The sequence below is a fragment of the Ranitomeya variabilis genome, chromosome 4, assembly GCF_051348905.1.
Source record: "Ranitomeya variabilis isolate aRanVar5 chromosome 4, aRanVar5.hap1, whole genome shotgun sequence".
Taxonomy (NCBI): Eukaryota; Metazoa; Chordata; class Amphibia; order Anura; family Dendrobatidae; genus Ranitomeya; species Ranitomeya variabilis.
In genome coordinates this window covers 193,951,177-193,977,955 of record NC_135235.1, presented here as the reverse complement: position 1 = coordinate 193,977,955, position 26,779 = coordinate 193,951,177, and the positions used below count along the sequence as shown (strand labels likewise).

The following is a 26,779-nucleotide window of genomic DNA, read 5'->3' as shown; positions in this document are numbered from 1 at the left end:
ATTTTTTACATCGTGTGTCATCTGCATGTGTCCATTTTTTAATGTTGGTGTGCCATATGTGTGTGCCCACTTTTTAAAGACGCTGTGCCATCTGTGTGTGCCCATTTTTTATATTGGTGTGCCATCTGTGTGTGCCCATTTTTTACGTTGGTGTGCCATCTGTATGTGACCATTTTTTACATCTGTGTGCCATCTGTGTGTGCCCGTTTTTTACGTCAGTGTGCCATCTGTGTGTGCCCGTTTTTTACGTTGTTGTGCCATCTGTGTGTGGCCATTTTTTACGTTGGTGTGCCATCTGTGTGTGCCCTTTTTTTACGTCAGTGTGCCATCTGTGTGTACCCGTTTTTTAAGTCAGTGTGCCATCTGTGTGTGCCCATTTTTTTACGTCTGTGTGCCATCTGTGTGTGTTCGTTTTTTAAGTCAGTGTGCCATCTGTGTGTGCCCATTTTTTACGTCAGTGTGCCATCTGTGTGTGCCCGTTTTTTAAGTCAGTGTGTCATCTGTGTGTGCCCGTTTTTTTTTTACGTCTGTGTGCCATCTGTGTGTGCCCGTTTTTTACGTCAGTGTGCCATCTGTGTGTGCCCGTTTTTTACATCTGTGTGCCATCTTTGTGTGTCCGTTTTTTACGTCTGTGTGCCATCTGTGTGTGCTCGTTTTTTACGTCAGTGTGCCATCTGTGTGTGCCCGTTTTTACGTCTGTGTGCCATCTGTGTGTGCCCGCTTTTTACCTCAGTGTGCCATCTGTGTGTGCCCATTTTTTCGTCAGTGTGCCATCTGTGTGTGCCCGTTTTTTAAGCCAGTGTGTCATCTGTGTGTGCCCGTTTTTTTTTACGTCTGTGTGCCATCTGTGTGTGCCCATTTTTTACGTCTGTGTGCCATCTTTGTGTGTCCGTTTTTTACGTCTGTGTGCCATCTGTGTGTGCCCGTTTTTTACGTCAGTGTGCCATCTGTGTGTGCCCGTTTTTACGTCTGTGTGCCATCTGTGTGTGCCCGCTTTTTACCTCAGTGTGCCATCTGTGTGTGCCCGTTTTTTTGTCAGTGTGTCATCTGTGTGTGCCTGTTTTTTACATCGGTGTGCCATCTGTGTGTGTCCATTTTTTTCGTCAGTGTGACATCTGTATGTGTCCATTTTTTACGTCGGTGTGGCATCTGTATGTGCCATTTTTTACGTCGGTGTGTCATCTGTGTGTGCCAATTTTTTAAAGTCGTTGTGCCATCTGTATGTGCCCATTTTTTACGTCTGTGTGCCACCTGTGTGCGTCCTTTTTTATGTCGGTATGCCATCTGTGTGTGTCTGTTTTTTATGTCAGTGTGCCATCTGTGTGTGTCCATTTTTTCCGTCAGTGTGACATCTGTATGTGTCCATTTTTTACGTCTGTGTGAAATCTGTGTGTGTCCATTTTTTACGTCTGTGTGCCATCTGTGTGTGCCCGTTTTTTACGTCGGTGTGCCATCTGTGTGTGCCCGTTTTTTACATCGGTGTGCCATCTGTGTGTGCCCGTTTTTTTACGTCGGTTTGCCATCTGCTTTTAAACATCATCGCTTTAAAATGTACATGATCAAATTGTTTCCTAAGTTAATAATGGCAATGTATTCGAAAAAATCGGATGCAATATGGATGTTCAGTATAGTATAGGATTTTTCTTTGCAAACGCGTATAGGTGAGTCTCATCCAATATACGGAAGAGAATAGCGCACATTGCGATTTTTTTTTACACGGATGCGTGTGAAAAGATTGTCCTCTGAACAGTCCTATTGATTTACATTAGTCAGTGAGCCGTGCGATCTCTACTTGTACATCAGTATAACCTGCTGGTCTGAACGTGCCCTTATTCCCACAGACTGAAACACAGCAGAGGACATTAAAGCAAAGGAAAGCCAAGGAATAGAAACATAGCTGCTCATTTTTAAGAAACCCAAAAATGAATATTTCAGAGAATAAGCAGGGGGCCTGACATGCACCCTGATGACGGGGGAGCCAACAAGCCACTTTGCCTTAGCCATGGTGTTTAAAGGGTGACAAAAAAAAGAAAGAAACTCTAATAAATCTTATTAGTGGACTGATCTTTCATTCTCAAAATTGTTAATTCGTGGGTAAAATTTGCCTTCAGTGAATGCAGACTTTCTCATTACCGAGACAGGTGATGACAGTTGGTGCTCATAAAGTTCTATGGAGAACTGTAACTGACATTTCAGGAGACTTTGCAGCAGACTGTCTGTTTCTGCCTTCCTTCTACTCTCTCCATAGAACTTTATCAGCAGCAACAGTCATCTATCTCAGTAATGGGATATTCTCTGAAGACAGATTTTCTAGATTTACCCATGAGTTGAGAGTAAGGCCAGCGTCACACTAGGCGTAAGAAAATATGGTCCGTTTTTTACGGCCGTAATACACAGAAATGTTCCTAAAATAGTGATCCGTATGTCATCCGTAGGCAGGGTGTGGAAGCGTATTTTGCGCATTTCATCCTCCGTATGTAATCCGTATGGCATCCGTACTGCGATATTTTCTCGCAGGCTTGCAAAACCGACATACAATGGATCCATGGGCTCAAATATTCGTTAAAACAAACATATATATATATATATATATATATATATATATATACACTGTATTTATATTTAATTCAGCGCTAGATAGCAGAAAAGCCAGTAATTCAATTGCCGGCTTTTCCTATCTCCTTCACAAACCCGACATGATATGAGACATGGTTTACATACAGTAAACCATCTCATATCCCTTAATTTATTACATATTCCTCTTTACTAATGTAAGAAGTGTCTTGGTGTCAAATTTGGGGGCTCTAGCTATTAAATTAAAGGGTTAAATCGCAGAAAACTTTGGCGTGGGCTCCCACGCAATTTTCTCTGCCAGAGTGGGAAAGCCAGTGACTGAGGGCAGATATTAATAGCCTAGAGAGGGACCATGTTTATTGGCCCCCCTGGCTAAAAACATCTGCCCCCAGCCACCCCAGAAAAGGCACATCTGTAAAGATGCGCCTATTCTGGCACTTAGCCTCTCTCTTCCCACTCCCGTGTAGCGGTGGGATATGGGGTAATGAAGGGTTAATGTCACCTTGCTATTGTAAGGTGACATTAAGCCAGGTTAATAATGGAGAGGTGTCAATTATGACACCTATCCATTATTAATCCTATAGTACGAAATGGTTAATAAAACACACACACAATATTAAAAAGTATTTTAATGAAATAAAGACACATGGTGTCTTTTCAGAATATTTTCCCATGCTCGAGTTCATATGAGTTCATCCAGCAGAGGGCGCATCACCGCGACTCGAGGTAACTACAGTACATTCCCCTGCATTCCATTCATTCACCAAGTTTTACAGACAGGAGCACAGCTGCATTAGCAGAGCTCCTGGGTGTAAAATGATTTAACCCCTTCAGATAGATTTACAGCGTGGGACAAGACTGAACAACGGAAGGTATGGAATATTGTTGGGGGGTTTTTTTAACTTTATTCCAGGTGACAAGGGTCTTCAGGTGGATTAAGAGTATAATAAAATATTAAAACACCATGTGTCTTTATTTCATTAAAATACTTTTTAATATTGCGTGTGTGTGTTTTATTAACCATTTCGTACTATAGGATTAATAATGGATAGGTGTCATAATTGACACCTCTCCATTATTAACCTGGCTTAATGTCACCTTACAATAGCAAGGTGACATTAACCCTTCATTATCCCATGTCCCATGGCTACACGGGAGTGGGAAGAGAGAGGCCAAGTGCCAGAATAGGTGCATCTTCCAGATGTGCCTTTTCTGGGGTGGCTGGGGGCAGATGTTTTTAGCCAGGGGGGGGGCCAATAACCATGGACCCTCTCTAGGCTATTAATATCTGCCCTCAGTCACTGGCTTTCCCACTCTGGCGGAGAAAATTGCGCGGGAGCCCACGCCAATTTTTTCCGCGATTTAACCCTTTAATAGCTAGAGCCCCAAAATTTGACACCAAGACACTTCTTACATTAGTAAAGAAGAATATGTAAGAAAAGAAGGGATATGAGATGGTTTACTGTATGTAAACCATGTCTCATATCCTGTCGGGTTTGTGAAGGAGAGAGCAAAAGCCGGCAATTGAATTACCGGCTTTTCTAAAGAACACCGCTGCGTATTTCTCGCAAGTCACACGCATTGTCTGTGTGTAATCCGTAATTTTCTCGCCCCCATAGACTTTCATTGGCAGATTTTTTGCGCAATACGGTGACAAACGCAGCATGCTGCGATTTTCTACGGCCGTAGAAGACCGTATAATATGGATACGTAAAATACGGCAGATAGGAGCTGGGCCATAGAGAATCATTGTACCGTATGCAATCCGTATTTTCTGCGCCTCTCATACATCCATAAAACTCGCTAGTGTGATGCCGGCCTTAAAGATCAGCCTAGGAGGTGAAAGAAGCAGATTTCTATGATAATATACTGTGGGTACGGAAAGTATTCAGACTCCTTTAAATGTTTCACTCTTTGTTTCCTTTCAGCCATTTGGTAAATTCAAAAAAGTTCATTTTTTTCTCATTGATGTAAACTCTGCACCCCATCTTGACTGAAAAAAACAGAAATGTAGAATTTTTTTCAAATTTAATTTGATTAATCATGTACAGGTGAATCTGAAAGCCGAGCGCCACTCAACATCAACCGTATCTTTTTTCTATGCAATTATGGCAGAAAATGTAATTGCTATAAATACCCAATAACTAATGATGATGTTTTTGCAGTGATACAAATGTGCTGGAGAGGGCATTTTTTTATTGCATATACAGAGGGTGAAGTAAGTATTGAACATATTACCAATTTTCTAATTAACTATATTTCTAAAGGTGCTATGGATATGAAATTCTCACCAAATGTCGGTAACAACCCATCCAATCTACACAGGTAAAGGTGTCAAACCATATTTGTCCATAAAGTAAAGGGTTTTCCTATCTCCAACATCCTATCCCAATATGTAGTAGGTGTAATAATAATAATATTAGCCATAACCTCCTATTAGAAATGTAATATAGTTCTTCTGATTAGCTATGTCTCTTTCCTCATGTGCATGTTATAACCACTAGCACTAGCTGACTATCTGTCACTATATCAGTGTTTGTAGCCATGTATACCTAAGGTCCTGCAATGCTTGCACATGAGGAAAAAGACATATTATTATTATTATTATTATTATTATTATTATTATTATTACTACACCTACCACATAACGAGATAGGATTTTGGAGATGGGAATACCCCTTTTAGTTATGTGTAATTATGAGAAATGACTCAGGGAAAAAGTATTGAACACACTTACTCAAATTTATTTAATACTTTGTGTACAAAAGCCTTTATTGGTGATGAAGCTTCACGATGCCTCCTCCATGGAGAAACTAGTTGCAGGCATTGCTCAGGTGTGATTTTCGCCCATTCTTCTACACAAACACTCTTCACATCCTGATGGTCCTGTGTGCTCTTTCTGCGAACTCTGGAGAAACTAGTTGCAGGCATTGCTCAGGTGTGATTTTGGCCCATCCTTCCACACAAATACTCTTCACATCCTGATGGTCCTGTGTGCTCCTTCTTCGAACTCTGGAGAAACTAGTTGCAGGCATTGCTCAGGTGTGATTTTGGCCCATCCTTCCACATAAACACTCTTCACATCCTGATGGTCCTGTGTGCTCCTTCTACGAACTCTGGAGAAACTAGTTGCAGGCATTGCTCAGGTGTGATTTTGACCTATTCCCTCCACACAAACACTCTTCACATCATTACAGTCCCGTGAGCTCCTTCTACGAACTCTGAGCTTTAGTTCCTTCCATAAATTTTCCATTGGATTCTGGTCATCAGATTGGCTCAACCATTCTAACAGCTTTATTTTCTTTCTCGGAAACAAAATTATAGTTTACTTTTCTTTACTGTGTGTTTGGGATTATTATCTTGCTGAAATATTCACCCTTGTTTCATCTTCATCATCCTGGTAGATTTTTCTCAAGAATGTCTGATAAAAGCAAAAATGTATGTAACACAAAATGTTTAATTAAAGTGGCACAATCTTTATTCCATGATTCTAAAATAAACGTACATCATATATAAAGACTAAAAATGAAAAAAAATGAGACTTCTTGGCTCAAAGGTGAAGAAAATTGAAAGAACGATGTAAAAGTTAATATTGGCCAATGTACAATTTCAATGCATACTATTTATTTCAAGATGTGCTGTCAGAAAAATGCCATTAATAGTTAGTAGGTTATACAGAGAAAACCAGTAGAAAAAATGTTTCGCCTATGCTTCTTCTAGAGGTGAAGCATATGCAAAATGCATGTTGGGTTGTTTGCAAACAAAACTTTGGAGATATAAGTGGGAGAATTTAGCAAAGAAGAATTATTAGCAAAGGCCGGTAACAAAACTGCAGACATTGCTGAGGAGTAAGTGAGCAAAGAGGTGTAGGGGGATGCATTTTAGCATAATTTTGTGTGTCTGATAATCATGAACATGTTGTAAATGAAATGCATTAATATTAAAATAATTTTGTTATATTTTTTGTATGAAGGTTCAAAAAGAAAGGTCAATCATCTATATCTGCCCTATGAGTCATACCTTTGTCCCATTCCCATTATCCCTTTCAATGCTGAAAGAATATGTGTGGGATAAAGGGCGAAGCTGGTGGTGGGACAACTTGCTCCAGCAGAATATTACTTGTTTAGCTAATACAAAAACTGCTCAGCCAGTCCCCTGCAGGTGATGCATCAGTTTGACAATTAAAATTAGGGAGGTAGTTACAGTGGGTGTAGAGGTGGCAGTCGCACCCAAGCATTGAAGCCTGAGATGGTCCAAACAATAAAGCATAGTTGGCTGAGCCGCCAATTTGGTAGAACGTGATCACTATCAGCCATGTAACTATTACTCTACTTCATGCGCAAAGGATTAGGCATGTTGAATATCAATGTCCGATCCTTTACTTCACAGGCAAAATAAGTCACCTAACGTGTCTGGCGGTGGCTTACCCTTACTGCTCTCCAGCATAGCTACCTTTATACATGTCAAAATATCCTACCTCCTCACAGGTGTTGTAAGGCCTGCAGGCTTGTGAATCCTCACAGAACACACTATGCATGCTGTCAGGATTCTCAGATGCCAGGTGCAGTGGGCGAGTGACGACATGACTTTCATGTGTGCGGTTACATGCCAACTAGATGTGCACAGCCTTGCTCAATACATTTGCATTGACCAAGGCTTGACACGTCTAGTCGGAATGTGGCCAGAAGTATGCAAATTGCATCCTCCACTCCCAGTGCCAGCACCAAAGAATCCTGACTATGTGTGCTGTGAGGATTCGCAAGTCTGCAGTCAAATAGAGAGACTGCAGACTTGTACCCCCAGACTGGACAACCCCTTTAAGGGAGGTGTCACATGCAAATGATTAATTATCAAGATTCTGCAACCAAAAACCAGTTCAATTCACTGTTGTTAGCAGCATGAATATAGATTTCTGTAAGCCAACAAATCTTCCCAGTGTCAATTCACCCTTAAAGATCAACCCGCACAAGGTCATACTTGGGCAGTTTTTGCTTTTATCTTATTCCCGCTGCTCCCCCCTAGTATTCCAGATTAGTTTTTTTTTCTAAATCCACCATACAACTCCAGAGATACAAGGCTTTTTATTTACTGCTAATTCTAATGGTCATTGCAGGGGGGCGGTGCTTACAGGTTAATTATGCACAACAGCCTAAAGACACGCCCCAGAGGATCCTGTGAGCAGCACCCTTTTGTAAAGATCGTAAAAATTTGCACTAAATAAAAAGGCCCATATCTCTGGAGCCGTAAGGCAGATTTTTTTTTTTTTAAAAGGATTACTCAGGGGAGCAGCAGGAATAAAATAAAAGCAAAAACAAAAGGTCCTCTTTAAAGGTGATGTTACCTTTCACGAATGATTGTGCCAAGTTTTAAAGGAGGTGAAAAACAAACGAAATAAAACTGAGCTGTCAATCACCCTCCCGGGATTTAGTAGGGTCATTGTGTACCGACTGCAGTGGTGACGACATGTCGATATCGTTGTAGCCAGTGCAGCAGTTAGTGTAATCTACAACGATAAGGTTGATGAGCCCAGTAATTTGCTGCACTACTGTAGACATGACACCACAGCTGCAATCTCTACACAATCACTGGAGCAATGGCGAGGGGCAGCGCTGGACCCCATAAAAGTGACTACTAGCTCAGGGCTTGTTTGTGCTGTGTTGAGCCCTTGGAGAGTTGTTTGAATGGGGACAATCCCTTTAATAGTGCTCATTATTTAAGTTTGGTACATTGAAAAAAAAATCTGGATAACCATGGTGACAGATCAGTGGGCCGCGCAGTAATCATTACAGTGATACCGTGCAGACTTCTAAATGCTGATACAATATATTCCTCCCCATAGAACAGTGTAAGGAAATCTATTGTGGTCGTTTTCTGCATACTGGAAAGCCATATGTTGTTACACTTGTCAGTCACAATAGCGGATGGAACGCGATCACAGCAAAATCTGTCACATATGCTCACCGACAGCGGTAAGTGTGCTCTGGAAGTTAGGTGACTGCGAGTGACATAGTGACAGCAAACCTCAAAAAAGGAGGCGTCATACGAATCTACGGTTTAACACATAGATGGATGGAGTCACAACATTAACGTCAAAGTGATACCGTGAAGGTACTGGCTAGATCAGACCTGATGACGCCATACACCATGACATGGGGGCAGCTTTTTATTGTACCATTATGTAAAGTATCATTTGCATCGGACGTCCTCTTCCATGGACGATTTGTGCTGTAGTTTTTGGGGGGCTGATGGTTCCTCCTTTTTCCAGACTATCAATATGTAAACCCTGGGCAAATGCTGCTAGCGTTTAAGCTGAATTTACACTGTGATATAATCATGAGCAAACCTTCTAAAAACAGCTTGTATCAGGATAATCTATCAGTGTGATCAGGCTGGCAATCACTCGAGAAAGGAGGAAAACTTTTGTTAGTTGGGTGAAATAATCTGTTGCGCTGCACAAAAATCAGCGATGCACCGCCGAGAGCAATGGCAGAGATATATTACATACATTACACATTAGCGTTTACTTTGCTCTGTCTGTAAACAGGCTATTAAACAACCGCCGATCAAAAAAGGTGTTCCCATATCTCAGGCTTCGCTTCCTTCTCCTCTTTCCACTGCCTTCTCCTGTGCTCCACGTCGGGATTTTCAGGTTGCTGGATCCATGACATCATCTCCCTTTACTTATTGAAGGCCCATTGACACACACCTGTGTCTTGGGATTGAGTCTCTAGACTTTTAGGTTTGGTGTGCTCCACCTTGTTTGTTTTACTTCCATCCCTGCTAGGCTCTACTTCATCTGTCCTTCTGCTCCTGAGTGTGCCAAGTCCTCACTGACCATGTGCCTTCCAGCAACTCCTGGGATCCATGTGCCCAGAGGTGGGATTCAATTTTTTTAACAAGAGGTTGGATGTTTGTGTTAGGAAACCACACCCATTTAACAAGCCACACCCATTTGTTAGCCACACCCTTTTCCGCACTTATTTTCTTCAACCATAAAATACAAGTAACGGTAATTAAAGATAAAGGCGCTTTACCCTTCTAACCCAACCTGTACCTTCATTTAAAGTCTCATTGCCTCCCGTCCAGCACACATTGTCTCAGTCTCTGTCAATCACATCTTAGTATGGTGGATAGTTCTAAAGGGCTTTCACAAGTTTTGAAAATTAGTACTAAAGGAACCCAGCTCAAACTGAAAAGGGTGACCTTCTGTCCATCTGTCACCTCAACTGTCTGCTTCAACTAATCTCTTGCCTCAGCAGCACATATATACAAAATAACATCCCACAATGACCAGATTACACATTACCTACACATAGCGACCAAATAATACCCACATACTAGGAAAAAATAGTGCCACACCATGACTGGACCACATATTACCAACACGCAGTAACCAAATACTACAATACTAATCATTAATAATAAAAAAATACTAATAACAATAATATTACCATAAATGTCATTATATACAGGAGCTCTGCATATAGTGTCAGTGTACAGGTAATACATTGATCACCAGTGACACTATACACAGGAGCTCTGTATATAGTGTACAGGTAATACAGGGATCACCAGTGACATTATACACAGGAGAGCTCTGTATATAGTGTATAGTGTACAGATAATACAGCGATCACCAGTGATATTATACACAGGAGCTCTGTATATAGTGTATAGTGTACAGGTAATACAGTGATCACCAGTGACATCATACACAGGAGCTCTGTATATAGTGTCAGTGTACAGGTAATACAGGGATCACCAGTAACATTATACACAGGAGCTCTGTATATAGTGTCAGTGTACAGGTAATACAGTGATAACCAGTGACACTATATACAGGAGCTCTGTATATAGTGTACAGGTATTACAGGGATCACCAGTGACATTATACACAGGAGCTCTGTATATAGTGTATAGTGTACAGATAATACAGTGATCACCAGTGACATTATACACAGGAGCTCTGTATATGGTGTCAGTGTACAGGTAATACAGGGATCACCAGTGACATCATACACAGGAGCTCTGTATATAGTGTCAGAAGATAGGGACTTGAGAAAACCCCTTTGATTCTTGACTGACATATTATCAAACATTTCTGTTACCATGAATAAGGATGAAGGTTTGGTAGGTCACATAAGGTTTAGTAAACTTTCTGATGGATTGTTTGTCAGCCTTCACAGGAATGTTGATTTTCTTTTATTAAAATGTAGAAGGGAGATTCAATTTACTCGTACTAGAAAGCTGAAGCATATCAGCAGTGACTTCAATTAAATGGAATGACAGTTAATGAAATGAGTTTTCTAGACTGATGGACTGGTCTGCTCACCTTCTACAGACAGGAAGCACCTGCACATAGTACTGGTGAAAGAAGCCATCTGTCCATCAGGTTCAACCATGGGATGGAAAGGATGAAGATAAAGGTAATAGGCAAATTTTACAACTTTGTGTCCCCTACTGATCCAGAAGGTAGAAAGAAAACCCACAACACACATGAAAATTTCCTGAAAGGCTAAGTGTTCTTACATATGATGTCTACTGCCGGCCAGTGACACCACTGCAGATATCATTGGGAAGAAGGAATGGGGGAGAAAAGGACAAAATTCACACAAAAATCTCAAACCTATAGCTTCTGTCAACTTATGCTGTTGATATAAAGTACTGTGCAAACATTTTAGGCATGTGTTCAAAAAATGCTGCAATGTAACAATGCTTTAAAAAATAAAAGTGTTAATATTTGTTTTATTAACTAAAAGTGGGTGAGGAACTGCAAAACTCTGTGAGAAAGGTGAGATTGTAGAAGACAGTTTTATGTCAAAGGTCCAACTTCATGGCAAGGCTGAACACAACAACAAGACAAAAGGTAGTTATACTGCATCAGCCAGGTCTTCAAGATCTTTGAAGAAGCATCAAGAAATGAGCAAGTCACAACGATCGACCAAAAAACTTAGTGCAGCAGATCAAACATACATCTTACTTAGTTCCCTTCAAAATTGGAAGATATAAATCACTGTCATCAGATGAGAAATGGCAGCAACTAGTGATGAGCGAGTGTGCTCGTTACTTGAGTTTCTCCGAGCATGCTTGGGTGTTCTCCGAGTATTTCAGCGTGCTCGGAGATTTAGTTTATGTCGACCCAGCTGCATGATTATTGCAAATTATGCAGCTGCGTCGACATAAACTAAATCTCTGAACACACCGAAATACTCGGAGACCACCAGAGCATGCTCGGAGAAACTCGAGTAACGAGCATACTCGCTCATCACTAGCAGCAACCAATGGGATCCAGCTAGAGCCATGTACTGTTCATAGAAGTCTGACCAGGAGTGATCTTCATGGAATTGCAGCGCCCCAGAGTCCTGGTCGTTGCAGTAATGTTATTCTTCCACCAGGGGGAGTGATGTTACGTCTGAAGGCACTAAAGGAGATCACTTTACCAGGTATCACAAACCATACACCACACTTCACACTTCAGTCCACCAGGGGGAGCCTTGCTTCTATCTACTAGGGCACTCCTCCCATTTGGGTAAAACTGGTGGGTTGGATAGAAAGTTAGTCAGTCCCTGTCAGGCAGACAGAGGGGAAGGAGGAACATCACAGAGCTGCAGATAGAGAGGTCCCTGACAGGGGTGGGATCCTGTCAGAGGCTTAGACAGAAGGCCACGGAGCTGCGCCTGCCCCACGTACGGCAGCATCCTAAGAAAGGACACGAAGAGAACTGTATTGTAGAGGGTGAGAAACGAAGTCATAGCACAAGGAGAGGAATCTGTTATGACCCCAATGACAGAGGGTCTCAGAAATAAATACTAAGTCTGCAAACACAAAAAACCAGCTCATAGGGCAGTGGTAACTGGGCTGACCGTATATCTAATCCTAGCACCACAAATAGCAGCAGCTGGGGAACGTGCCTACGTTGGTTCTAGACGTCTCGTGCCAGCCGGAGAACTAACTAACCCTAGAAGGGAAAAGATAGACCTTTCTTGCCTCCAGAGAAAAGACCCCAAAAGTTGGATACAAGCCCCCAACAAATAATAACGGTGAGGTAAGAAGAAAAGACAAACGTAAGAATGAACTAGGTATTTAGCAAAGAGAGGCCCACTGACTAATAGCAGAATATAGTAAGATGACTTATACGGTCAGCAAAAACCCTATCAAAATTTCCACGCTGGATATTCAAGAACCCCCGAACCGTCTAACGGCCCGGGGGGAGAATACCAGCCCCCTAGAGCTTCCAGCAAAATCAGGAATCACATTTAGTACAAGCTGGACAAAAAAGTAAGAGCAATACAAATAACCAAAAAACAAGGAAGCAGGACTTAGCTTAATTTTTCACGAACCAGGACCAGCAGACAGGAGCAAACAGAAAGGACTGACTACAACGATGCCAGGCACCAGACTGAGAATTCAGGGAGTTCATATAGCAACAGCCCTGGACTAACGACCTAGGTGGGTGCCAAACTGAGGAAAGACAATCCCAGAGTCATATCACTAGTGACCACAAGAGGGAGCCAAAAAAGTCTAATTCACAACAGGAACCCAGAAGGAGTTGTGCCCTGTAAAAGGCTGCCTCCTACTGAGGCGCAGAATCCGGTAGCCGGAACACCAAGGGAGCAATCGTCTCCAAGCCTTGCTTCAATTGCAGTCAATTCCACGTTGGCTGCCCGACCTTATACCCAGGAGGCACAGTGGCAACTGTGGGGGCCGGGGCATCGTAGGGTTCCTGTAAAAAGCCTCAGGCCATCAGTCATAGGGGTTTGTCCTATCCATACCATCTGGGGGACAGAGAGAAGAGACATAACATCTAGAACACCAACATCAGCTGTGAGGACCTTACCGAGAAGCTCAGCGGGGAGGTACTACAACACACAGGCGCTAGAGGAAGGCTACTGATTTCCACCTGGAGAAGGGGACTCTGGATTTGCCTTCAGACCGGCCGGACTCTGCCTACCCTGTGGTCCGTACCCTGGACTGTGGATGCTGAAGCCTTCAGTAAAGGTAAAGAGACTGCAACCTTGTGTCCTCGTTATTCACTGCGCCTTACATCATCCACCATCCACCATCTACACTCTGGGAAGCCCTGGGGATACACTTCACCTGTGGGAAGGTATACCATCTAGCTGCCATTCCATCACCCCAGTGGACCCCTAAGCAGCGTCAGTTACCCTGACCGAATACCACAGGTGGCGTCACGAACACTATTCCCATAAGAACTTTTACCTTTTTTTGCACGTCCCTCAAAGGGCCACGGGCCGGGTCGGGCCCCCGTGACATCCCCATCGGGAACTGAAGGACCCGGTACCGAGTACCCCATTGCCCTTACGTGGGGGCACTGCAGAATGATTACAGCCCCAAAAATTATACCTTTGACATGGAAACAAGGCCACGTGACTCTTCTATGCATTAAAACATAGGAAATGGGGTGGAGAAAAATGTCAACAGGTGCTCTGGACCGATGTGAAATCTTTGGAAGCAACAGAAGGCAGTAGGTTCGCCGAAGGGTTGGAGAGAAGTAAAATAATGAGTATCTGCAGGCAACAGTGCAGCATGGTGGAAGGTCCTACAGGTTTGTGGCTGCATTTCAGCAAACTAAATTGGTCAAACTTAATGATGTCCTCAATACTGAGACATACAGTCAGGTAATTAGCCATCATGTAGTAACATCATGGAGGCATCTGAATAACTCCAATTCTGCAGCAGAACAACTACCCCAAACATACAGCCAATGTCATGAAGAACATGGAGTCCTGGAAATGACAAAATGGCCTCACAGAGCTCTGATCTCACGTCATCAAGTCTGTCTGGGATCACATGAAGAGACAGAAAGATTTGCCCAAGTGAAATCCACAGAAGATCTGTGGTTAGTCCTCCAAGATGATTGGAACAACCTCCCTGCAGAGTTCCTTCAAAAACTGTGTGCAAGTACCTAATAGAATTGATGCCATTTTGAAGGAAAAAGGTGGTCACTAGTGATGAGCGAGCATGCTGGGAGAAGGTGTTATCGGAGCGTGCTCAGGTACTAACCGAGTGACTTCGGCGTGCTCGAAAAATATGTTTGAGTCCCCGCGGCTGCAACCCTAACAAACAGACAATCCCTGCATGTGTTGAGGCTGTCTAACATGCAGGAACATATTATTCAGGCACGCCGAAGTCACTCCGTTAGCACCCGAGCATGCTCAGATAACACCTTATCCCAGCACTAATGGTCACACCAATTACTGATGTGATTTAAATTTGTTCATTCACTCTGCATTTTATTACTTGATGAACGTAAAGTAATAGCACTTCCATTTTATATCATCCTTACATTGCAGCAATTTTTCCACCCCTGCATGACACCTTTCCACAGTTCTGTATTTCGCAGCCTGTACATGACATTTTTACACATTGGAATATCGGCTCTGTTTTTGCACTATGAGCTCCACACAAGGCAGGAGACAGCTGAGTGATGCAATCAGCACCTGCTCCACTGCTGTTTAACCACTTAAAGGGAATCCGTCAGCAGGATTTACCCCTATAAATTATCTATATGTCCATGTAGCTCTTTCATAGACAAGTCCAGCAATATCTTTACATGGCCAGTCCGTTCATCCGTTACTGAGAAATCAGCGTTTGAATTGATATGCAAATGAGGCTGAAGGACTATGTGTAGATCTGACGCCTTCGTCACTCCAGCTCTATTTCCTGCCCAGAGCCACTTTCTTCTGCTTGACTGATAACTTCTTATCCTAAGATAAGCCTAAAATCACACAGCATAGAGGCTATTAGTCAGGCAGCAGAACGGAAAAAAAAAGATAAAAATAATAATAGGTCCAAAAAATGGCAAAACCAACTTTTTTTTTTCATGAAGTTCTTATTATTTTTAACCACTAAAATATAAAAAAAAACTACAAGTTTGGTATCGCAAATTGTACTAAACTGAAGAATCATGTTGCCGGGTTATTTTCATTGCACAATTAACACTGTGAAAATAAAACCTAACAAACAATGGTGAAATATTTCACCATTTCACCCAACTTGGATTTTTTTTCTCCTATTTTCCAGCACATTATATGGCGAAGTGTATGGCCGAATTAACAACTACAACTTGCCCTGCAATAAACAAGACCTCATAAGGCTATGTGTTGTCCATAAGTAAAAAAAAAAGACCTGGTTATTAAAAGAGCAGGTAAAAAAAAAGCAAAAAATGAAAAAGAGCTAAAACAAAAATTGGTTCAGACAGGTAGAAGTTGATACAGAACGTAACCCTACTGGCTTTAGAGGCAGATGATTGACATTGCAAACTGTTATTTCACCTATGAGTTCATATGAGTTCATCCAGCAGGGGGCGCATCACCGCGACTCAAGGTAACTACAGGACATTCCCCTGCATTCCATTCATTCCCTGTATTTTACAGCCAGGAGCACACTGTTATGATCCGGTGGCCTTGGAGCCGCATGAGACCTTCTCTGGAGAAGGTGCTACCTGTACAGACCGCAACCCTAAACTGACACTGCAACTAGAAGTAGCCGTGGGGTGTACCTAACACATCCTAGACACCTCGACACAGCCGGAGGACTAAATAACCCTATAGATGGAAATGGGAATTCTATCTTGCCTCAGAGCAGAACCCCAAAGGATAGGCAGCCCCCCACAAATATTGACGGTGAATATAAGAGTAAAGACACACACAGGCTGAAAACAGGATTTAGCAAAAGAGGCACTTCTAGCTAAATAGTAAAGGATAGGACAGAGTACTAAGCGGTCAGTATTAAAACTCTGAAAATATCCACAGCAGAAAATACAAAAATTCCAAATCTAACTAAAGACATAGAATGTATATCTGTATCTCCAGAGAATCCAGCATGACTGAAAAAATCCAAACAAGTCAAAGCTGGACAAGACAAAACAATAAATTGTTCTGAACTGAAAAGCACACTGCATGTGTGCTGCAGGAAAATAAACCAGACACTTATCTTGGCTGAATTGGCAGCAGAGCAGAAGGAACCAGACAGGGATGTAAACCCTCCAAGAACAATGGACAACTGGCACTGACTAATGAATCCAGCACACCTAAATACCGAAGAGAGCTGCAATCAGCAGAAACATCTGCCCTGGATTACAACCCAGAGACAACTGCACTATCACAAACAACCACCGGAGGGAGCCCAAGAACAGAATTCACAACAGCACACGTGTTTTAGCAGAGCTCCTGGGTGTAAAACGATTTAACCCCTTCAGATGGATTTACATCGTGGGACGTGACCTGAACGATGGAAGGTATGGGATATTGTTGTTTTTTTATTTTTCCTTTTTTACAGAACAAGGGTCTTCAGGTGGATTAAGAGTATAATAAAATATTACAACACCTTGTGTCTTTATTTCATTAAAGTACTTTATAATAATGTGTGTGTGTTTTATTAACCATTTCGTACTATTGGATTAATAATGGACAGGTGTCATAATTGACGCCTCTCCATTATTAATCTGGCTTAATGTCACCTTACAATAGCAAGGTGACATTAACCCTTCATTACCCCATATCCCACCGCTACATGGGAGTGGGAAGAGAGTGGCCAAGTGCCAGAATAGGCGCATCTTCCAGATGTGCCTTTTCTGGGGTGGCTGGGGGCAGATGTTTATAGCCAGGGGGGCCAATAACCATGGACCCTCTCTAGGCTATTAATATCTGCCGTCAGTCACTGGCTTTCCCACTCTGGCGGAGAAAATTGCGCGGGAGCCCACACCAATTTTTTCCGCGATTTAACCCTTTAATTTAATAGCTAGAGCCCCCAAATTTGACACATACACACTACTAACATTAGTAGTGTGGAATATGCAAAAAAAAGGGATACGAGATGGTTTACTGTATGTAAACCATGTCTCATATCATGTCGGGTTTGGGAAGGAGAAATGAAAAGCCCGCAATTGAATTACCGGCTTTTAGGATATCTAGTGCTGTATGAAATATAAATACAGTATATATATATATATATATATATATATATATATATATATATATATGTCTCAACGACATATATATATAGATATATATAGATACTGTATATATGTTTTAACGAACATTTGAGCCCATAAATCCATTAGATGTCGGTTTTGCAAGCCTGCGAGAAAATATCGCAGTACGGATGCTATACGGATTACATACAGCGTATGACATGCGCAAAATACGCTGCCACACCCTGCCTACGGATGACATACGGATCACTATTTTGGGATAATTTCTGCGTATTACGGCCGTAAAAAACGGACCGTATTTTCATATGCTGAGTGTGACGCCGGCCTTACGTGACTATATTTTATTGCTTTGTGTCTGCAAACATAAAAATAACAATATTAAAAGGAATCTGTCACCAAGTTTTTACTACCCCATCTGAGAGCAGCATAATGTAGGGGCAGATACCCTGATTCCAGTGATGTGTCACTTACTGGGCTGCTTGCTGTCTTTTTGATACAATCAGTGTTTTATGTGCAGCAGATCTAGCCGTTCTCTGAATGATGATCTCTGTATACCCCGCCCACAGCACTGATTGGCTGCTTACCGCATACGGCGTGATTAGGCAGACAGCTGCCAATCAGTGATAGAGGCGTGGTTATACAGAGCTCATGAATATGGAGGACTACATTGCAGCAGAGTTTTACCAAAACTACAGCAAGCAGCCCAGTAAGTGATACATTGCTGGAATCAGTGTCTCTGTCTCTACATCATGCTCAGATTAGGTGGAAAAAAGCTGGGAACAGATTCCCTTTTATATTGTCTTGCATATCATTAACAAATAAGTTGAATAGTAGACCCTTCACTGAACCTTGGGGTACACCAGTTATTACCAGAGTAGAAATCATTTACAGCTCATTGGATACAGATCTTGAACCTGTTCTACTTACAAACTATAATTTATGAACAGAACGTATTATAGCCCTATGGCATGTATGAGATGCAGTGTGAAATGCCTTTTCAAAATCCCCCCAAAATATATATATATTTTTTTTTTTTGGGGGGGGATAACCCTTTATTTATTTGCTACAGGTAAAACAAGGGTGTCGATTTGGTCTTTTGTAATGGGAATCATTCACCAGGTTTTTGCCACTTAATCTGAGACAGCATCAGGTAAGGCCAGGAACCCTGATTCCAGCGATGTGTCACTTACTAGGCTGTATGCTGCAGTTGTGAAAAAAAATCATTATTTCATCAGCAGGAAATTATCACTAGAGGACTAGTAAACCTGCGACCATGTAGTCCTCACTAATCATGAGCTCTGTGTAACCCCGCCCACACCCACACTGATTAGCAGCTGTCTGCCAGTGCACAGTGCACACAGAAATCTGCCAATCAGGGATGTGGGCGGGGCTATAAAGGGCTCGGCAATCAGAGAACTGCTAGATTTGCAGCAGAGAAAACTGTGATTTTATCAAAACTGAAGAAGGCAGCCCAGTAATTGACACATCACTGTAATCAGGGTCTCTGTCCCTATATTATGCGGCACTAAGATGGGGTAGCAAAAATCTGATAACAGATTCCCTTTATTGCGGACTCCGACGCTGAGCCCCCAATTTTTCCGCCACATGACAGCTGATTTGATCAGCTGTCATGTGCCCCTAACAGCCGAGGATGCAATCATGATCCTCCTGCGGCTGTTAACATGTTACATGCCGCTGTCAATCTCTAAGTTATCAGAAGATCGCAGCCTCAAGTCTCCTACGGAGACTATTGAAGCAAGTAAAAAGTGGAAAAAAAATGTTATTAAGAATATTTAAAAAAAATAAAAAAATCTAAAAGTTCAAATCACCCCCCTTTTGCCCCATTCAAAATAAAACAATAAAAAAAAAATGTAAAAAATACACACATTTGCCCGATTTAGAAAAATATAAAAACAATTGATCCAATCGGTAAAAGATGCATCATAAAAAAAATCAAAAAGCCAGAAATATTTTTTTAATCGCCGCAAATTTGCAATAAAGTGCAATAACGTGCGATCAAAAGATCATATATACCCCAAAGTTGTATCAATAAAAACATCAGCTTGGTGGCAAAAAATAATCCAATGCTATAATGCAGGACTGATCTCCCCCATCAATGAATGAGTCAGAATTAACACCTTGCTGCTGTGATATCGCCATGCTTTTACCCTGTGAGGTAAGTGTGATGATACATTTATTGTCGCCAATTACCGTATGTTTAGAGTGAAACCATCACGTCCTTGGTTTCCCATAAATTCTCTCCTGGCTCTGAGTCACTTAGCTAATGATTGAAAATGTGTCACTGTCAGATCTATGGGGCTTGGTGTACTTAAGAATGTAAGTATTAAGCAATGCTCATTAGTCTGCAGATATTCTGGAGGTGCGTTTTCCCCTTACATGGTGTCATCAATGGAGAATGCAAAATATTTCATTGAAAATGACTGCTGATCAGGTTATCAATGGGAAAATGGATTTTAAAGGGAACCTCTCATCATAATTTTATACCATAAATCAATGGCATGTATATAAAGGCACTGTGATGCTTTATCTTTCTTGAGGAAATTCATTTTGCTGTTTTAGAGAAATCCATAGCTGAAATTGTATGCTAACGAGCTGCAAGTGCAGTAAGCGGGCGCTGCACTTACAGTTCTCCTGCCATTTTTCTCTATATCGTGCCCACTACCTCCTATCTCTGATTGGCATGCAAGTCATGTTTTAGTGACCAGTCAGAGAAAGAAGGCAGGCTGCAGAAGAGGAAAAGGCAGAGAGGCGGGAGAGATGTAAGTGCAGCGCTCGCCCACTGCACTTGCATACAATTTCAACTATGGATTTCGCTAAAACATTAGTCTAATGTATACGGGGCCTTAGAGCTTCTGCACTTTCTGCTCTGTGCGGCTCAGAACTGTAATGAGCCGTAAATGAGACCCACTTACAACAATGAGTTTTATCCCAAAACACATGCAATTGAGTAAAGCAAAAAATACCCCAGTGGGACTCGTTATCTATTAAAGGCTATAAAGCGGTATTGTGGTATTTAGCATGAACTGACCTTAAATGTTACCAGTCAGGCTAGACTAGATCAGTTACCTTGGTTTTAATGGGTATAAACCCTATCAAGCTTTGTAATGTAGATACCAACAAAAACTTTTTAAAAAGTGCTGCCTGTAACCCAAACCAACCAGTTTCCCTTTTGTTACAATTTGTGCTGCTTTCCTGTAGAATGACTTACCGGTAACTAAGGGCTCATTCACACATCCGATTTTCACGTACGAGTGCTATCCACGGCATTCATTCCTATTACTGGGCTGTGTACCTGTACAATTTTTTTTCCTCGGATCGAGTAGTACATGGAAAATATCAAAGAGGTCTGATTTTGATCTTAGGGTTGGATTAAAATCCGAAATGCAAGTCAGAGGGTCCTTGAATAAATTCGACGGCGCTCGGATGACATCTGAGTGCAGTCTGATTTTCGTAGACTGATAGAATGGAGACGGTGGAATTTTTTATTTTATTTCTGCATGTATGAAAAAACGGATAACACTCCAACTATGCGCTGATCAATGACTGATCAGAGTAATCGCTCTGCTTTTCTTGTACATGGAAACGTCGGACATGTAAATGAACCCTAAGGCCGGCCTCACACTAGCGAGTTTTACGGACGTATGAGCGCATAAACTACGTCCGTAAAATACGCATTACACACGGCCCAATGATTCTCTATGGCCCAGCTCCTATCTGCCGTATATTACGCATCCGTAATATACGGTCTTGTACGGCCGTAGAAAATCGCAGCATGCTGCGTTTGCCACCGTATTGCGCAAAAAAATCGCCAATGAAAGTCTATGGGGGCGAGAAAAATACGGATTCCACACAGACCAGCAGTGTGACTTGCGAGAAATACGCAGCGGTGTTAGAGAATAGCCGGTAATTCAATTGCCGGCTTTTCATTTCTCCTTCACAAACCCGACATGATATGAGACATGGTTTACATACAGTAAACCATCTCATATCCCCTTTTTTTTGCATATTCCACACTACTAATGTTAGTAGTGTGTATGTGCAAAATTTCAGCGCTGTAGCTGCTAAAATAAAGGGTTAAATGGCGGAAAAAATTGGCGTGGGCTCCCGCGCAATTTTCTCCGCCAGAATGGTAAAGCCAGTGACTGAGGGCAGATATTAATAGCCTAGAGATGGTCCATGGTTATTGGCCCCCCCGTGGCTAAAAACATCTGCCCCCAGCCACCCCAGAAAAGGCACATCTGGAAGATGCGCCTATTCTGGCACTTGGCCTCTCTCTTCCCATTCCCGTGTAGTGGTGGGATATGGGGTAATAAAGGGTTAATGTCACCTTGCTATTGTAAGGTGACATTAAGCCAGGTTAATAATGGAGAGGCTTCAATTATGACACCTATCTTTTATTAATCCAATTGTATGAAAGGGTTAAAAAAACACACACATTATTAAAAAGTATTTTAATGAAATAAACAAACAGGTTGTTTTAATATTTTATTGCTCTCTCAATCCACCTGAAGACCCTCGCTCTGAAAAATAATAAACCAACAATATACATACCTTCAGATGATCGGACCGTATTTACATACGCTGAGTGTGAGGCCGGCCTAAGACTCGTCGGTGAGCTAGGTCTGACGGGGAGTTTGTAACACCTTTATCTGTGTTTTACAAGGCTGTAATAAGCAGATTTATGACCACAAAATTCAGTTGAGAGCAATCAAGAAGGCTGTTTTCACCAGCAGCACAGATTACTAACTGTTCTGCAGCACAAAGCAGCTGCAACTACAATGTACAGTATAAGCATTTTAGAATAAAGCAATCGCTAAACTAGGCTCTGATTCATGCTACCTGTGGATCAAGCAGCATGAATCTTATGACAGTTTTCCTTTAAATCAGATTTTTGTGTTGGGTGTATATTTTTTTTAATTTGCTATTTTTTTCCACATCATAATCTTTTTTTTTTTTTTTTCTTTTTTTATATAGCAAAATCTAAATCTTGCACTTTTCACACTGACCACTGGGGCTTTTACAGGCTCATAACTTCCCTTTGTCTAAGGAAATGCACACGTACATTAGCCACAATGAACAGAGACCAACCCTATCTATTGTACTGAAGCCTCTAATGAGTGTGTGCAAAAGTCATTGTGGAGGAAGGGGGAGCAGGTGAGCTATGACATCACCTAATGTGATTGGTGGATCCTGTGCCATCAGCTGTATATAGAGGTTTTAGCAGTTATTGTAATCCTGTCTCTGATGATAATGAGCCTGCTGAAAACTCTTCCTGAAAGGAGAGAAAGTAGAAGGGTATGTGCACACGCTGCGGATTTTGCTGCGGATCCGCAGCGGATTTGACGCTGCGGATCCGCAGCAGTTTTCCCAAAGTTTACAGTACCATGTAAACCTATGGGAAAAAAACCCCGCTGTGCACATGCTGCGGAAAAAGCCGCGCGGAAACGCAGCGGATTATTTTCCGCAGCATGTCAATTCTTTCTGCGGATTCCGCAGCGGTTTTCAACATGCACCAATAGGAAAGTGCAGTTGAAAACCCGCAGAGGAATCCGCAGAAGAAACCGCGATAAAATCTGCACTGAAAACCGCAGTGGTTTTGCACTGCGGATTTTCCAAATCCGCTGCGGAAAAATCCGCAGCAGAATCCGCAACGTGTGCACATACCCGAAGTCTTAACAAAAATCCCTAGTGGTCAGTATGAAAATTGCATGATTATAAGTTTTGTTTTTTAATAAACATCCTGATATGGAAAAAAAAAGCTTTTCGTTTTATATACGCCAGTTGAAAAATATTTCATTTTCTGATGAGACATTCCTTTTAAAAAATCAGGCAGTTGAAATCCAATTTTTGGATCTCTTTTTTTCCCAATAACCCTTGTCAGGAACCGATTCACATTAGATGGAAGTCCCGATTCTGCAAAAGTCCAACGATGGGCATCTAATGTTTTTGGTAATTATTATTTATTTATATAGCGCCATTAATTCCATGGTGCTGTACATGAGAAAGGGTAATCTTACGTTTTCTTGGTGACCGGCTAAAGTCATTATGGCTGCTTATTTGGGTTTCGAAAAGGTATTCGTGATCGTTAGAGAGACGCATACATACAGGTAAAGTTGGTCGGAAGTGATTGTTTAACCCTTTACAGCTTTAGCATTTGATACAGTAGCTCGACTTGCCGTTGTACCATCACAATGATTTGGGCTAAGTGATCATCTCCGCTCTACGACTGTGGATAAGAAAGTTAGGACACTGTGTATTCTGTGGCTGGCAGATATCTCAGGAGCACCTTGTAGGAGCAGGAGGCACTGGATGGGGCTGATTCACTTTGGCCACAGCTCCTCCTGTGAGCCCCTGCCCTGCTCAGCGCTTTCTCTCTCTTTGGAGGGTGGGTTCTCTCGCCCCTCCACTTGTTAGAGGGCTGGCCACCAGGAGGAGGGGGATTAATACTTTGTCTGCTCTTCATCCAAACACTTGATTGCCGGATTCCAGACTGAAAGGAGACCACATAAAAGACTTGCATGTGGTGAGTATCAAGAAGAACCGAGGGTGCAGATATTTTCTGGGAAGCAATGTACCATGCTGCTACACAGATAGAGAAGTCCGGTCTAAGAATGGGACGTTCTCGTCTTCATTAATGGTCTGAAGTGTCTACGTCACAGCAAACCTCAAATCGATTTCTACATCTCTCGCCGTCAGAATTGCGAAATGTCGGCTTCTGTTTTATCAATTCTTGGAAGGTTGAAGGATCGTGGTTTTGGGTTAGCGTTGGACTTATTTAGGTTTTTGCTTTCTGTGCTTATTGTTTTGAACTTTTTTTGCTATTACAGTACTTCTGATAGGCGAAATGATGTGATCGATGTTATTGGAAATGTATCCTCTGATATTAAAACATAACCAGCTTGTTAGAAGATAGTTAACGAGGTCTTTCCTATATTGTAATTTATTCCCTATCCATAGTATGGTGGATAACTCACTGAATGCTGTAGGTCTGACTATTGGTATCCCCGTGACCTCAAAAATGTCCTGGTGGACGCAGTCAGGAGAAGAACAATATATGGGCCCTTTGCAGCCCAACAGCTCATCATAATGCACAAGTCCACCTGTTTTGGAGGTTTTAGTGGCCCCCTTACCTCATGGACCCCTGGTCTGCGCCTGCAAAAATGTGCCTGTCTGAAAGAGTTGAGGCCCAATAATGAGCAGTTCCACTCCATTCACTGTCTATATGGCTGCCGGAAAAAAACATGCTCCTCTCTATTCAGACCGGGATCTGTAGAGCCTCATTTTTGGCTGGGGATACCAATGCATGGACCAATAGAAATTAATAATTTATCCTGTAGTAAGGGGATAACATACTATCTTGTGAAAAACCTTTTAAGTTATTTTTGTTGATATAGCATTATACTGGTAGTCATTAAAGGGAAGATTAGTAGGTAGTGTTAGGCTGGGGTCAGAAAATGCATGAAAGTTGCTTCTGCATATTGCGGCATGACTAGCTCCATCTGCTTGTCTGCATATTGGTAAGGGCAGGAGCTGCCTGATATCTACAGTACATACCCTAGTCTGGTCCATAGATTGGACCACACATGCTGTGATACTGTCCACGCAGATTGTTGGTCACTGTGGAAAATTGACCTTATGCACTGGCACATTGGTTTTCTGGGAAGTATGTGTGATGTCTCCAGCTGGATCTTTGCCTAGATCCTCGGTACACACATATTCTACCAAAACGTTAACAATCACGTAGTTGATGTGTGTGTGTCCCTTGTTGGTGAGATCTGGAGTTGCTAAACATTACCCCAGGCTTCTTCTGTTGGCTCCAGACAAAGCACGGTGAAACCAGAGGTGATTCCAGCTTAGAGCATCTGTAGGATACTTTCCGTAATTTTGTCTGTTTCAGGGAGCTTCGCCTTTAATCTTAAGCAAGGCATAGACATAGGGCATGAATTATCAAGGCTGGCGTTGTCCGTGATGGGAAGGTGTGCTGGAGTCAGACGCTCCTGATTCATGAAGAGTCATATGCCTTTTTATGAATGAAGAGCGCCGGACAAGTGGTGTACACCTCCTTGAGCGCCTATCCACAAATCTTACTCTAGTCCCTGTTTTAGTAAGATTTGTGATGTAGTGAACGAAGCTGCTCGTCATGCCCCTGTCTAAGCTCCAACCATTTTGGTGAAGTTGGGAAAAACTGGAGTGAAGATGCCAGCAGTTGCAAAATTTTGGCACAGCTTCGAGTTGCGCCTAAATTTTGAGACTTTTCAAAGCTTTTATGCCTGAATTCTAACGTGAAAGCTTTGATGCACTGGGCTCATAATATTTTATGCAACGTGTGAACCACACACCTTGCAAATCAGGATGTCAAGTCAAGGACCAGAGTAAGTGACTACAGACTGCTCGCTGTGTGCTGACTGCTCACCGCCCCCGAGGACTGGAAGCGAGCGGCTACAGGGAAAATATAACTTCATTTTCTTCCTGTAGCTGCACTTCCAATTAAACTGTCACACATGTATACATTTTTTTTTTGCTGAGAGATTTCCTTTCTTTATGCAATTTCCTATTTCATTATTTACCTAGTTTATAGAAGATTGCACATAAGCTACAGTGCGGGTTAGTTTACAAAGTGTTGTGTGTGTTGGATCCTATTCCATTTCCGCTATTATGTGATATCATACTGAACAAGGAAAGGTTGTACTAACCTTTTTTGTGAATTGCTCTGTTTGTGCTGATAAAGTTTCCTATTAATGAAGTTTCTTATTCATGAAACAGCAGGAACATGTTATGGCTGAAATAAATAAGTAGGATGTAGATTTACTGTATCCTTTAAAACCAAAAAGAAAAAAAATCACCATTGACTTTGTGCCTGTTTTTTGTCAAATTTAGTGCGTTTTGCCCATTTTTTGGTTTGCGCTCATCTCATAATTCCATTTGAGCCTTTTTTTAAGTCTATGTGCTCTCCTGTTTTATTTTTCAGTTTTCTGGGTGTTGTTTAATGAATTCAGATGTTTTTGCCTTATTCATCAATTGTGACTTTTAAAAATCTTGCAAATTTGGAAAGTTGAATATTTGGCGACATTTTGAAAAGTTGCAAAGTTTTCATCAAAATAAGTGACAGGGAAAAAGCCCTTTTTTCAGTTTGTGACATATTGATGAGTTTGTTGCAATAAATATCAGCGAATACCTCAAGACAAAGAAAGAAAAGTTAATGCAAATGATAAATTGGGATCATAATGT

At 41.8% G+C, this 26,779-nt stretch overlaps 1 protein-coding gene across 1 annotated transcript in view; it reads left to right on the top strand.

The window, feature by feature from the left end:
• The first annotated feature begins 23,962 nt into the window (after positions 1–23,962).
• Positions 23,963–26,779, top strand: part of LOC143768575 (G-protein coupled receptor family C group 5 member C-like) — a 30,074-nt gene continuing 27,257 nt past the window's right edge. The window contains exon 1 of the mRNA XM_077257215.1: positions 23,963–24,074. The gene's annotated coding sequence lies outside the window, so the exon portion shown is untranslated. The remainder of the gene's footprint in view (positions 24,075–26,779) is intronic.